The 13815-nt window shown below is 41.6% G+C and overlaps 1 long non-coding RNA gene across 1 annotated transcript; it reads right to left on the bottom strand.

Moving 5' to 3' along the window:
• Positions 1-550: 550 nt before the first annotated feature.
• On the bottom strand, positions 551-13179 carry LOC118302603. The gene is made up of 3 exons (XR_004790611.2): positions 13051-13179; positions 11616-11678; positions 551-641 (listed from the first exon to the last, which is right to left on the bottom strand). It is a non-coding gene; the product is annotated as an uncharacterized LOC118302603 (long non-coding RNA).
• Between the last annotated feature and the right edge of the window lie 636 nt (positions 13180-13815).

The following is a 13815-nucleotide window of genomic DNA, read 5'->3' as shown; positions in this document are numbered from 1 at the left end:
ACAGCAATACATCATATACTCAGGTCAACTACAATAAACCGAGACAACTTTTACTGCAAACAACTTTTGATGAAAAAAGTTGCACAAGTAACAAATTGAATATTCTTGTTTTTGAACCTCTTTTGTTTTTTTCTGTTATAAGTTTTTCTTAAACCACCAAAAGGTTAGGATTTTGAAGTGAAGAAAGAAAGACATAAGTCCTTAGAGGTGTTCTCCAATGCAGTTTGAAGCCCATTCTATAGGTACAAAAAAATGAAATGCTGTTAAATTGGTATAAGAACAGAAGATAAACTGGCGAGTCAATCATCGCAACTGTCCATCCAAGCCCAGCAGCATTGCCTCAGGACACAGCCGCTGGGTGGCCCATAACCAGGCCTTAGCCTGTCATCTCTATGGTAAGTGCTCTGTCACGAAGCTGCCAGGGGCTACAGCATATGCCACCAAATCCCTGGCGTCTCCCCGATGGTAAACACAGGCCCTGCTAATGGAGGCACAACTCTCTGTATGTACTGTATATCTATCTGTCTGTCTGTCTGTGCTTCAGACTGACCTTCAGCTGGCCCACTCCTCCTCCTCCTCCTCCTCCTCCTCCTCTCCGCCAAATGGCTTCACGGCTGGATGATGCTGCATTGCCTGACTCTCTACATGTGGGAAATGGAGAGAGAGAGAAAAAGACGAAATGGGTTTCAGCGAGAGAGATGGTGAGAGACCTCCTCATTTCTCCTTGACCTCAGGGTTCAGACAAAGGGAATGTTTGTTCTGCGAGTGCAGAGCACAACAACGCACGCATGAACTGTGCACTGGATGAGATGTGCAGTCAAAGTGTATTCGTGCACATGCAAATTCGTGCACATGCAAACAGGTGAATATACATTTAATCAAAAACTCATGAAAACAGATGCACATAAACACACACACACAAAATATGCACTCAAATCATGGTACTAAATCAAAACATTTTTTGACACCACCTGGCATTAAACTGTTGACATTTAAATAATAATTATGAGTAGGGATTATGCTGTAGAAGAACAGGACACTACATGGAAAACTACATTAAAGAAAAACCAAGTGTAGAAACCTCCAGTAATATGATCACGTGTTAAAATCACTGTTGGTGTAATTTCATTGTTCAACATATAAACTCAGTCTCTACACATAATGACAGGCCAAGCCATCCACCTATGTGTAAACAGTCTGCGAGGACTGCTGAGTGGAAACTGCTGCACTGAGGATCTGACCCATGGGCCTTGGCAAACAAACCTTTCCATATATTTATTTGTGTTCACTTTGTTTGTACTGCATGCAATGCCTACTTCCAGTCAAGCGTTCCATTGCCCACACTGCAACCTATGTGCCCAAACACAATCACAGAGTGGACAGAGTTAGCGGACGCTCGGTACTTCTTCATCTCACAATGGCCAGGGCCCCAGTGTGTTTGCCATTCCGTGGGCATCGAACATAATTACAGGGCTTTGTAGGTTTGTATAGGAATATTGGGGCTACATAAAGCCGTCCTTACAGTACACATACACTGTCGACGCACAGCCCCGGTGCTGGGTACAAAGCAATCACTACAACTGTATTATCTTTGCGGTACAAGTCTATAATTAGTTTTCCTCTTGTTACAGAGTGGGCATATGTTTCATGGAAGAATGAAAAGAAAGATTACTTCAAACCTTAACCCTGTCCTATTTCTCTGAGATAGTTTTATAGCAGGCAAAGATAAGAGGAGAGCTACAGGGAGGGACTAATAATGTGTCTCCATATCAGGGAGTATGTGGGGAGTTCAGAGGCAGAGTGGAATCAGGAGCCCGGGGCTTATGTCTTCAAATCACAGCTTTCCCAAGCACCGTCTCTGCTTTGGAACAGTGTAGATGTTAGAGGGACGGGAATTAGCTTTGACAGCGTATGTTCATCGATGCTCCTGGAGTATGTGTGTATGCATGTTCATTACACACAGCCAATAATGATATCAATAATGCCAACTTACAATATCCTCTCATGGCTTCTGTCCAATATGCTGCAATTAGTTTACCGTATAGTTCCCCTCTCATATCTACATGGTATTTTAGCAGTGAAGGGGTTTATGCTGGCATCAATTAAACATAAAGGGGTCACAGTTAATTGCGAGGAAGAGAGGAGATGAGACAAGACTAATTATCTTTATAGCCTAGAGGCAATATTTTATTTAACTTCAGCACTGGGACCTTTGCTATGGGCAGTGGACATGAGATTTACTCCCTGAGCTGAGCAGGTTTTTGTCACGGCTATGATTTCCAATCAACTACCAAGCAGACAACAGAAACGATGTACTGTATTCATTCTTGGTGAGCCTAACACAGAAGGTGACTGTAGTACTAGAATTCTACATACACATATTTGTCATCTCTCTGACTCATTTTTTTCCTTTCTGTATGCAGACTGCAAAACTAGTGGCCTGGTTTATGGCTAATGCCGCTCTAACACTAAGACTAAGGCAGTCAGGGGGAAGATGAGGTCAAAAGAGAGAGAACATAGAAGGAGAAGGAAAAAAAAACAGAAAAATAAATTGAGTGAAAAATCCAGGAACAGAGAAGAGGGCAGGAGAGTGGTGTCATGGGAGCTGAGAGAGGCTAGTGCCATGCTATTGAGCGCCTGGAAGAGCACAGTCTCTGATTTCTTCCCCTTCTGCTTTTTTTCCCCTTTCAAAGAGCACTTGAAAGCTCTTCTGAGGTATCGAGCAGGTGGGAGTGTATGTTAAGTCGGACTGGGGGCTTAGAGTAGGCAGGGCTGGGTAAAACAGCTCCCGCTTTCTCTATCCAACTCACAGAAGTGTTGGACTCCGAGGTCCAAAGGCACAGTGGCCCAGAGCTCCAGCCAAGCATCTCCAAGGAGCCTTCAGCTGGGCAGAGGTGCAAATTGGAGGCGCGAGGCTGGGCAACTCAGATGAAGGCTGAGCACAAAGGCTGCCTAAAAAAATATCCGCGCTTGGAAAAAGGAGGGCAACTTTGATACATATTTGAAGAGATACAACCTTTTTTTTTTACCAAAACTACAAAACATTTGACACAGTTGTATTTTTACACTGCTGATTAAAATCCATTAGATTGTTTCCCATTGCTCAATGAAGCAAGTTTAAAAAAAACTTTGTTATACAAAAACTATCCATACATACTCTCAAGTGAGAAGAACCCAAATCTCTACAGTCACTTAATGTCATAATATATGTTTTTTAAACAATATGATGATGACAGTATCACCAATATTTTCATATGCAATTATACTATATATTAACCCGTGATATGGTAATGACCACCCTTACCTTATGACTGATTATGAGTCATTGAGACCTGCATATACCACTGCTGAACCGAAGCCGACTGGAAGGGCGGTATTGACGCAATCCAGATGTTTTAAAGTTTGCACTTTAATAAAAGTGATCAAAACAGAGACCAGCCTTTGAAAGCTTGGTCCCCTTGGGGAAACTTCAAACAGTATCAATTATAGAAATCAGCGCGAGGAGTGGAGTCAATTCCCTATCAATAAAGTATTCAGCGGCAATTGCCAAGAGATTAAGGGAGAGATGAGCCGAGTGCAAACCCAAAGGACTGCACTAAATCTACTGCACAGTGGATGCTCCAGTAAACTAAGTAGCTTCAGATGATCAAAAAGGAGGTATTCCAATCAAACACTGCTTAAAACTAGCGGAAGCTGTTAATACAGTGTTAACCTCTGAAGAAATGCTTTCAAGCCTCGACTGAAATGGAGATGTGTCAGTATATTTTTACAATCTGTCTGCTCTGTATCCATTGCTATGCGTCATGAAAAATAAATCAATCTGTATTGAGATGCACAACAAAGTTCATGGTAAATTAACCTGGCCAAACGTTGTCATTGACTATCGATAGTAGAGATACTGTTAGCTGTGGCGACAGTAAAAAACAGGATTTTAACTCCTAGTTGGCTGGGGACAACAATCTTCGTGTCCTGTGTTTTCTCAATAGACAACTGAGCATAACCTGATGTGCATACAACTTTTCCTAATATTTCATGAGTATCTCTAAAGTATTTAGGAAATGTAGAAATAGCTTATTGTGTGGCAAAATACAATGCTCTATTTTCAAGAGAATTATATTATCTACAACTGAACAGTAGCAATAATTACACTGTGCATTTAGAACACATACATAGTTTTTAAATCGAATATATAAAGCTCAAAATTCTCCAAGTAACTAAGTCACACACTCCTCTCCATTCTCAACTCTCACAGTAAATTCACAATTACTTCCTGTTTAATTGTTTACCAAAATGTCTCAAGTTTCTATTTCTGAACCAAAGTGAACAAGAAGTCTAGAATCAAACATGTTCTCCACAGTGTGAAGAGGAAATTGCTTGTTTTGCAGCCGACAAAGACATAAGTGTATTAATCTTCAGCTCATGCTTGTTAAACAATTAAGAGTAAGTGTTATCAGATTGCCTATCTGATCTACAAACACCACCGGAAAAAAAACAAAGATGCATGCACGCGCCTGCACACATTCACTCGCACGCATACATGTAACATAATATACATCCACTCCGCCACAGAATCAGCATTACACTGTATGGATCTATTGACAGAGCCATGCCGTATCAATGACACCTTCAATCTTTACAGGCCCTTCTCCCTGAAAGCCTCAGTTGCGACACAATCATTACAAATTGATTGCAAAATAGCTAACAATCATGATTAAATCATTAAATTCTTGTCTGCGCTTCAGAGAATGGGGAGAAAATTAACTTCCCACCAACCTCATTTTTTCCCGAACACGAAATAATGATTTTCTGCCAGTCTAATTACAAAGCCAACATCTGATCAAGCCTGCATCCAGAGGGGATTATCACATGCGCCTGTATTAGACCTCATTACCAGCCTGAGTGCAGAATTATTACATCTTGTAATTGGATGGTGAGATTTATATACAGATCAGGCTGGTTTCTGTAAGATTGTAATTACAGGCTCCGTTGGTTAGCTACTTATCACCCAGTACTGGAGTGCCGGAAATCGGCGAGTGGAAGAGCATTTCATTAACCCCTCACCCTGTCGGAGGGGGAGAACGCTGTACCTTCCACGTGTGTGTTTTTAGGGACAACAGCATCATGCGCACGTCAAACAATTTATCATCCCCCCACCCCTTTATCCCGTACCTGGTTAAGGAAGCCCTTACTTTGTTGGGCTCTTCAATGAACAATTATAATTGTCCATTCGAGATCCTTTTTTTATTGTTGACCGAGCCCCATTTTCAATTGCTCAACACCCAAGATAAGTGTGTGGAATACACCCTCAACAGAGGCTTCATCAAACACCTGGCTTCAGAATAAGATGGCCAGGGGTTAACAGGCTAAAAGCTCCCTTTACGCTGCAGGTGAGGAGGAGTGTGTATTTGTGTGTGCATATAGATGTTTGTATAGCCATCCATTTGGATTCCCCCCTGTGTGTACAGATAAGAGACCACAGTATCTTCCCCCTCTCTCTGTGGGCAAAGACTGTTCTATTTTCCTTTAGCTCATGTAAATTATTGAATGCAGTTACTCCCCTGTTTTTCTTGAGGAGGCCCTTAATTAATGGACCGGGACGCTTGTTAAACACCTTACTTTCCATGGCACAAATCTGCCAAGTGTGATTAGACAGGGCCGGTGTGCTCCAGTTCATCAGCAGAGCAAAGGAGCGAGATAGAGAGGCTTCTGCAGCCATCATCATCATTCCTCATCATAACTCGAGCAACGGCTGCTCTACTTACAAACAGGTCACTCAAGATAAACCGGAGTAAATCTGCTCTGACAATGTCAAGCTCTGACACCTCTTACATATGGTAATAAATTGAAAATTGGGCTGAGGCGAATCTTGAGGCAAATGGAATGAAAGACGACAGAGAGAGGGGAAAAATGGGAAATGTGTGTAAAGTGAGGCTGATGAAACACAACTCATTTGCTGCTCACAGTCCTGCAACTCAGCAAGAAAAAACCCTTGATCCACATGTCAGGGTGACACTGGCGGGGAAAGAAAAGGAACCATCAGCACCTCTTCACAGTTAACACCCATGCAACTTTCTTTCTCTCTGCATATCGCCGAGCCCTCCTCCAACAATCAATACAGGCCTACGTTTTATGAGACAAGGAGTTAACTTGTTCAATTATGCTCCAGACAGCTCTATTCTTTTGTAACAAGTAATCTGGGTAGTGAAATCAATACTGACAGGCTCACGGCACGCTAGCTAATTTCATATTACCTCCAGCCAATGGCGGAGCAGCTCGTAATGGAGATGCAGTTCCACTTCATTATAAGAAAGGAGGGGGGGATCAATACTAGCACAGACGCACGCACACGCGTCCATGTTAACACCCACATGCACACAGACAAAAAGGTCTTATTCTCCACACAAACACATACAGGCAAAGGGAGCTACTTCAAAGCCCCAAAGGGGCTACACAGAACTGTCTGATGCAGGGCAGATGGGACAGGGGAGTGGATGGGGGTCCGGGGTCATAACCCCTGCCCAAAATAAATTACACTTCCAATCGTCAGCAAACATGTGCACATACACACACATTTTCCTTTTCAAACTGTCACGCAATCATGAGAGAAACACGCGCACACACACACACACGCACACGCACACGCGCACACACACACATGCACACGCACACACAATTAACACTTGACTCTTTCACAACAAGGTCATAATCTGATTCAGAGGATGACTACTGAGAGGGGAAGGGAAAAAGAAAAAGAGAAAAAATAAGCGAGGATAACCTTCAGATGGCAGATCAAGTCTTTGACCTCTGCAGCTAATTACAAATTAAACTCCATATCTTCTTTTGTAAAAAGAGAAAATATCTCCATTCTTTTTTTCCCATTATTGTTATCACTCTGTAGGATTAGCTGGGGACTAAGGGGATGATGTTGTCTAAGCCGATGTCAACTGTACAATTACTCGACTCATCCATCCCTTTCCAAGAAAAATAAGACACTGTAGATTAAGATAAGCCATCTTGAGAAAGAATGAGGATGTAAAGCCTTTGACAATTACTAAGTACACATGGCACAGGGTGACGATTGCTCTTGGTAAACAAACTAAATACTCATTAGACTAAACTCTGACATTCCTTTTTTCATAACTTCCTATTATGCAATTTGGATTTATTGCACTCATTAATAATAATCTTTGCCAGGTTATGCTACGGCAATATCGTTTAGCTTCAGTAAAGGGCACGCGCAGAACAGACTGCTACGTGAGAACACATCTCAACTGCGTTTGGAGAGAACCCAATTAAATGTATTTTAATCCAAATACGCTTCAATATGCTTTATTGTTCTCCTTTAATTTCCTCGCCACTATTCCATATGGAGCTTAAGTTATCAAGCAGGCAGGCTTTATGAGCCCGACAGAGTTGTGCAACAATAGGGCTCATCAGTACTCAGCCATTCACAGGCTGGCAATGTCTCAGCAACAGGGGGCATAGGCCTGTGACAAATGCCTGGCGCTTGGTTGGAATGCAGTAAGAATCCAGCTATTCACTGGAGATACTCAGCATTTATTAGCAATTCGGTGTACACAGCATCCATCACATGTTTAAATTAGGGTTTTGGTTGCATAAAGTTTTAATGTGTGGATCATTGTGAGATTCCTCTTGAATACATGGATTGGTGTAGGTACATGAGTCACATTTTATGACAGTTCTGCTCTGCTGCTGCACAACATCACTGTTCAGAAAACAGACATCGCATTGTCTTCAAGGCGATTTTGTCAATGCAAAGTAATGGAGCACATTCAGCTGTACAGTAAGTACAACTTTCTGCAAAGGAACATGGGGATGTGGCTGTAACTGGGGGCTGCATGAAAGCACTATGCGTGTAAGAAGAGTAATCTGTCTCAGCATTAACATTTCTCGCTTAAGTAGATTCATATTTCAAATGCATTACAGACACAAGCGATTGATGATTGGTCTAAACAAACTTAAGATATATATAATTATATACTGACAAGTAAATCTTTGATCAGCTCCTCCAGGAACTCTCGTGGTTACTGCTTCACAACATGACAGAATGTACACGTATTCAACTAAATTTGAATATGTGGAACTATTTTGGATTATTAACAGTAGCGCAGGATATCTGCAACTGCAATCTGAATAATAATTCTGTTTTGGAAAACCTGTTAAGGTGTGTACAACATGTAACAGGGATTTTGACTCATCACCTGTACCAAATAATAAGTGGAGATATTTAATCCAGTTTTTTGAAAGATAATACTGTTCTGAAACGGGAGGGAAAAAACGTTTATATTCAGACATAAAAGTAACGAAGACCATGAATCACTGTACTGTGAAAACACTATATGCGCAACCATCGCAGTTTAACAAACTCCAGGTGGCTAGCTGGCCCTGGATACTTCACTGTGAATATAGTGGAAATATCTAAGAGAAGATTAAACTAAGTAAGGTCACAAAATGATCCAAGGCTTCGAGTTTGTGTTCATTTACAAGACAGTATCTCTGGACATAGAGGCAAAACCACAAGAGTCGATTGAAACAATATGTTAAACTAGATGTCTGACACTAACATATACAGAAAAGTTTTTTACGTAATTTTGTACATGTAGGCCTAAAAATATTTCCAATCATATTTAGCTTGAGAGCAATATCATACATAGCCCTACCAGGAGGGCTTAAATTTATACATAGGTTCAAAATGCATCCTCCCCCAGATCATAACCCTTTTCACGCAGGTGGAGCCACTGATGCAACAACTTGGACATGATCCCTCACCACCCGCCTACATGCCAATACTTACAACTGGGCAAACGGTCACGCCATATAGGACGACAGCCTGCAGGTGTACATGGACCCTCTACTGTAATGGATTTTTTTGCCTTGTTTCCCCCATGTTTTAAAACCAAATAAAACCTTAAGAACTGGAGAACAGACTTGTTTCAACATTACTTTTAAAAGTTGACATGCTTTCAATTATAAATCAATGAGGTTATGAGATATCCAAAGGTAGCATGAATTCCAAATTAGAGAAATACTTAACAGAGCAGAAGAAATTAAAGCAGACAACTAATCTACAGAGTCAATAACCTTTTACCGGACGATGTGGATGTAAGTGAGACGGATGCTGAGAAACACAGAAAGGCAAGAGCAGGAGTTGAGAGATGGGAGATTCCCACTCACTCTTTCCCATTTCCACCTCCCATTATCTGATTAGCCTCCCATTTTTTCCCCATCAGTGCAGTGACCTGGATTTCGGAGGGATAGTGATGGTCAGCCAGGGCGGGGTCTGCAGAGAGGGGCGAACCATTTGAGGGTGGCGGAACCATAAATCACCAGCAGCAGGAGAGAAGAGTGAGGGGGATTTATAAAGATGTTGTGCTCAACTAGCCCACTTGTGGACACTGTGATGAATTCACAAGCACATTGCCAAGGCAAACTACTTCATTATACCATGGCCCAGTGGTCATTAATCTCCCTGGGAGGCCTGCATCCTGGGGGATCGCCAGACCAGAGAATTTATTCAGGCCTGGAGGTACCCATTTCATTAGCCATTCAATCTGTTCACCACCCTCCCTTTCTCTGTCTCTACTATCACCATGGTTTATATTATCTAATAAATAGTAGCACAATGTTTGGCATTTGCTCCCTATGTGTTGTCTTTTGTTGAGAAAGCACAACTTTCTCCAAAAACTGTTGATGACATCCAGATGCTGGTATATTTCAAACACGGGTTGGATTTGGCTTGAGCTGGATTTGTACGAACAAAGATTTTTTATAATCAAACATGCATATGTACAAATGGATCATACGTGATCACCACAATATACTGTAGTCTGTCCACTTGTTTGTGCATTTCTGATGGTTTAAAGCAAGGCTGGGTCAGAATAATACAGAGGGGCATTTGTTTAGTTGCACGGAGGGACCAACACTGCAAGTTCAGGTGCAACAGACAAGCTCCCGTACGGCTACGAGGTGAGGCAGAGCGGAGACAGAGATTAGATTCCCAGAGGTAAACTCTGGACTGCTGGCTACTTCAGTCCAGTAATGGTGTCATTACAAGGGGCAAGTGCTGCTGGCCCAACATGTTATGGGAGGGACAACATCCAGTGATTACTTATTGATGTTGGGACTCCTTATTTCACCCACATATAGAGAAAACAAATATGCTATCCCCTCTGTCTATTACTGTGATCAAACAGATGCACCTGGACACAGAAAAATAGAAACAACAGTGCGTGTCCACACACACACACACACACACACACACACACACACACACACACACACACACACACACACACACACACACACACACACACACACACACACACACACACACACACACACACACACACACACACACACACACACACACACACACACACACACACACACAGTGACATTGTGAATGGTAGAAGATATCGATATTCATCTTCAGCCAGGCCGTGCTAAACAACTGAGGTTAATTGGAGTGGCATCATGTGGAATTGCCAATTGGTAAAACTGTGTAGGACTTGACCACAAACACAAACACTTATGCATATGAATCTTGTCTGACACACACACAGACATCCACTGTCTCACTCCTATCTCTCGCACGCAGCCCGAGAAACATCACACACGTCACAGTGAACTCCAATATTGTGAGGTCTGTAATACGAGCACACGAGCACCCTCGGTCTTTCATCGCGTCATCAAACCTTGCAACTAAAATTGTAGAAAAGTCTTCATCTTTTCTATGTTTCCTTAATCCTCTCCATGACAGATTTAACCATATATAAGGAATAATTTCATCAACCATGCTCTGTCCCGGGGGACCCCTTCCGCTTTAAACACTTAACAGGCTAAATAAATAATGACGGCTAGTGCACTGTGTGAGTGTTCACGTTAACGGCACCAGGCACTAGCCCCGGGTCCCACAGCAGCAGGAGTCCTTAAAGCGAATAATTTGCTTCCGCTCAGGCCGCCACACTGTAGCCATTTGCCAAGCAGATTATGGGCCTTTAAGTAGCAGCCAGGCCTGAAATGTGACTCTAGGGCTCACAGGCTGCTGGGGAGGAGGCAGGACTCCTCGGAGAGAAGGAGTGGGACAGGGACAGAGAGGGATGGATGAGTGACAGTTAGCAGAAAGCTAAATCTATAAATATGAAGGGACGAGAGAGATGGGGGAGGGGGGAGGTAGTGGGGTTGCTAAAAGATATAAACACAGTAACACGAAGCAAGATGCCTATGTTGTGATTTTTAAATTAAAATATGCACAATTTAAATAACTACCATTATTTAAGGGAAACAAGACTGCTAATCCAATAGTGTTACAGCATTGTTGCATACAATTCAAACTAAAGGAAGGCTATTTCCCCTGATACTTGGCAAAGTTAGCCTCCATCACTTGTCGCTGGGTAAGTGTGAAAAAGACACAAGGGTGCATACGATTGCAATGATATCAGTCGTCCACCAGTTTCATACCTGTAGGTGTTTTAAGCAGCTGTCAACATATCGTCAAGTTGTGGTAAGTGTGTTCCACAGGCAGCTGTGATCAGAGTCTGCGATGTGGGCACAGCACAAGGGACACAAACGACACGGTAAGAGACGTTGCTTACCTGGAGGACATGCACCTCTTCATCTCTCCAGGTTGCTGGCTCCTTCCCCTTTGGTGTTCACTCCTAAACAAGGCAAAGCAGACAGAACATCACATAATTGTATGTCCTGAATACAGATACAGTATAATCCCCTCCCTTACTATTGTAGTTGACTCCTGTTCACTGCTAGTTATTGCTGGTTTTATTATATTACCTTCTATGACCCCAGCCCGACTCTATGTACTGTGGTTTAAACATTACTCGCTATTCTCCCCATTCAACATTATCACAGTGTCCTGCTCCCCCTGCTCTCTGTGTACTTATTACCATGCAGTATTGATACAAATGCAAAACATCTGTAATACAAACAGAATAGAAAAAGGTATTCTTGCTACAAGTCGAATACACAGTGTATTGACACCATTTCTATAGATAGCTTGATGAAGTGGCTCGGTCTGCATTTGTGCGTTTTAGGAGATTATGATGATAATCCCATTAAGATATCAGGCTTTAATTCAAGTAGTTTCCCTGACAAAAAAAGGAAATCTCTGACATCTAAATTTTCCCCGCTTGTTTGTTTGTTTGTAGGATCAGCACATTCAGCCTCAATTTAACAGCCACAATTTCACTCCAAGCAGCGCAGGGCTCCAGTAAAACCCTGGAGAAGGCAAGCAGACGCCATCAGCTGATCTACAGTGCCACCTCCTCGCTGAGGAGAGAACAGAAACATCAAATCCCCCTGAAATGACATCTGAACATCAATACGTGGTCCCCGCCCCTCCAGTGTGACAGTAAAAGCCGTATTGATTTCCACCCCGATTAAGGATACTGCTGGGAGCAATTTAAACATACAAGCTGAAGTGTCCCGGCCCAATCGTGAGTGATGTCTTCCACCATGTATAATCACACTGACGCTGTGCTTTTTTTTGAGGAACAAGAATCTGGATGATGGAATTGGAAAGAACTCAGATAGATAGATAAAGAGAGGGAAATTATAACAATTGTTGGAAGGGAGGATAGATAGATAAATAGATAGATAGATAGCGAGAGAGAGATTTTCTATATCCAAATTATTATTATTATTATTATTATTATTATTATTATTATTATTTAAACAACATTTTTTCCAAATTCTACTTAAAACATGTGATAATTCTTTTATCATAGCTGCAGTATGTGTACAGAATACCTTGAAAGGTTAAAGTTTTTTTCTCTCTTTCTCTCTGGTCAATATTCAAAGCCCCAGAGACACTAAAACACTTAAAAAGCTGGACTTTAATCAGGCTAGCTTGCTAACTTGCTGCTAGCAAGCTAGCAAGCTAGCAAGGAAAAACTGTTCATGTGGCCAGCAATTATGTCAGATAGCATTGTTGGTGAGTTAGCAAAATAAATATGGTCACCCCAGTGAAGATACCAGCTGAATTAGTTGGCATTTGATGGTAAAATCACTACTTACTTATTAATAAGTTAGTCACAGAGGCCAAGAAGCTGCTCCTTCCTCGCACAGCGAGGAAAACCACCACGCACTCTGCGCAGGTGTGCAACCACGTGTCGCACGCAGGAGGGGGAGGGGCTTGCGTTCATCCTCCGCTTGATCCGAATAACGGCAGGTGGAACTAACGCATACATACGTCACTGCTTCCTGCAGGAGTGAGGATTTTTTTCAAAGTGAGGACTTCTCAAACTTAATTTGGACAAAATATGTAAACATACACAGTTTATCATCTACTTTAGGTTGTGTTGCCCACATGTAATCACAGTCTCGTTTAATGTGTATGTGTTTGCGTTTATAGCTAAAACAGTTTCTACATAGTGTTGTCCAATAAAAAATGTCCTGAGGTAGAAGGTTAATATATATATATATATATATATTTCAGATTTGGTATATATTCTTAATTTTTCTTATGTTGTTTTATATTAAATTAAACTAAAATTAAACTAAATTTCGATGTACAATTTCAATGACAACCTTGCGTGTCTTATGTCTTATCATAAAGGCACATGAAAAATACAGTTTTAGCTTTGATTTAACAAGAAGCTAAAAAACCAATGGATTTGGGAGGACAGCTACACAGTAAGTGTCCAGGGTGCTACCTGATGTATTATTAGTATTCATTGTATATTATATTGTAAATTATGTCAAGATAAAGACGGGAAATTAGTGAAAAAACGTACATGAAGTGTTATATAAATAAGGTTGAAAAGAGACATCATTAATATG

This window comes from Scophthalmus maximus, chromosome 4, assembly GCF_022379125.1.
Source record: "Scophthalmus maximus strain ysfricsl-2021 chromosome 4, ASM2237912v1, whole genome shotgun sequence".
Lineage (NCBI taxonomy): Eukaryota > Metazoa > Chordata > Actinopteri > Pleuronectiformes > Scophthalmidae > Scophthalmus > Scophthalmus maximus.
The sequence above is the reverse complement of the archived record's forward strand: the minus strand, read 5'-3'. Positions and strand labels throughout refer to the sequence as shown.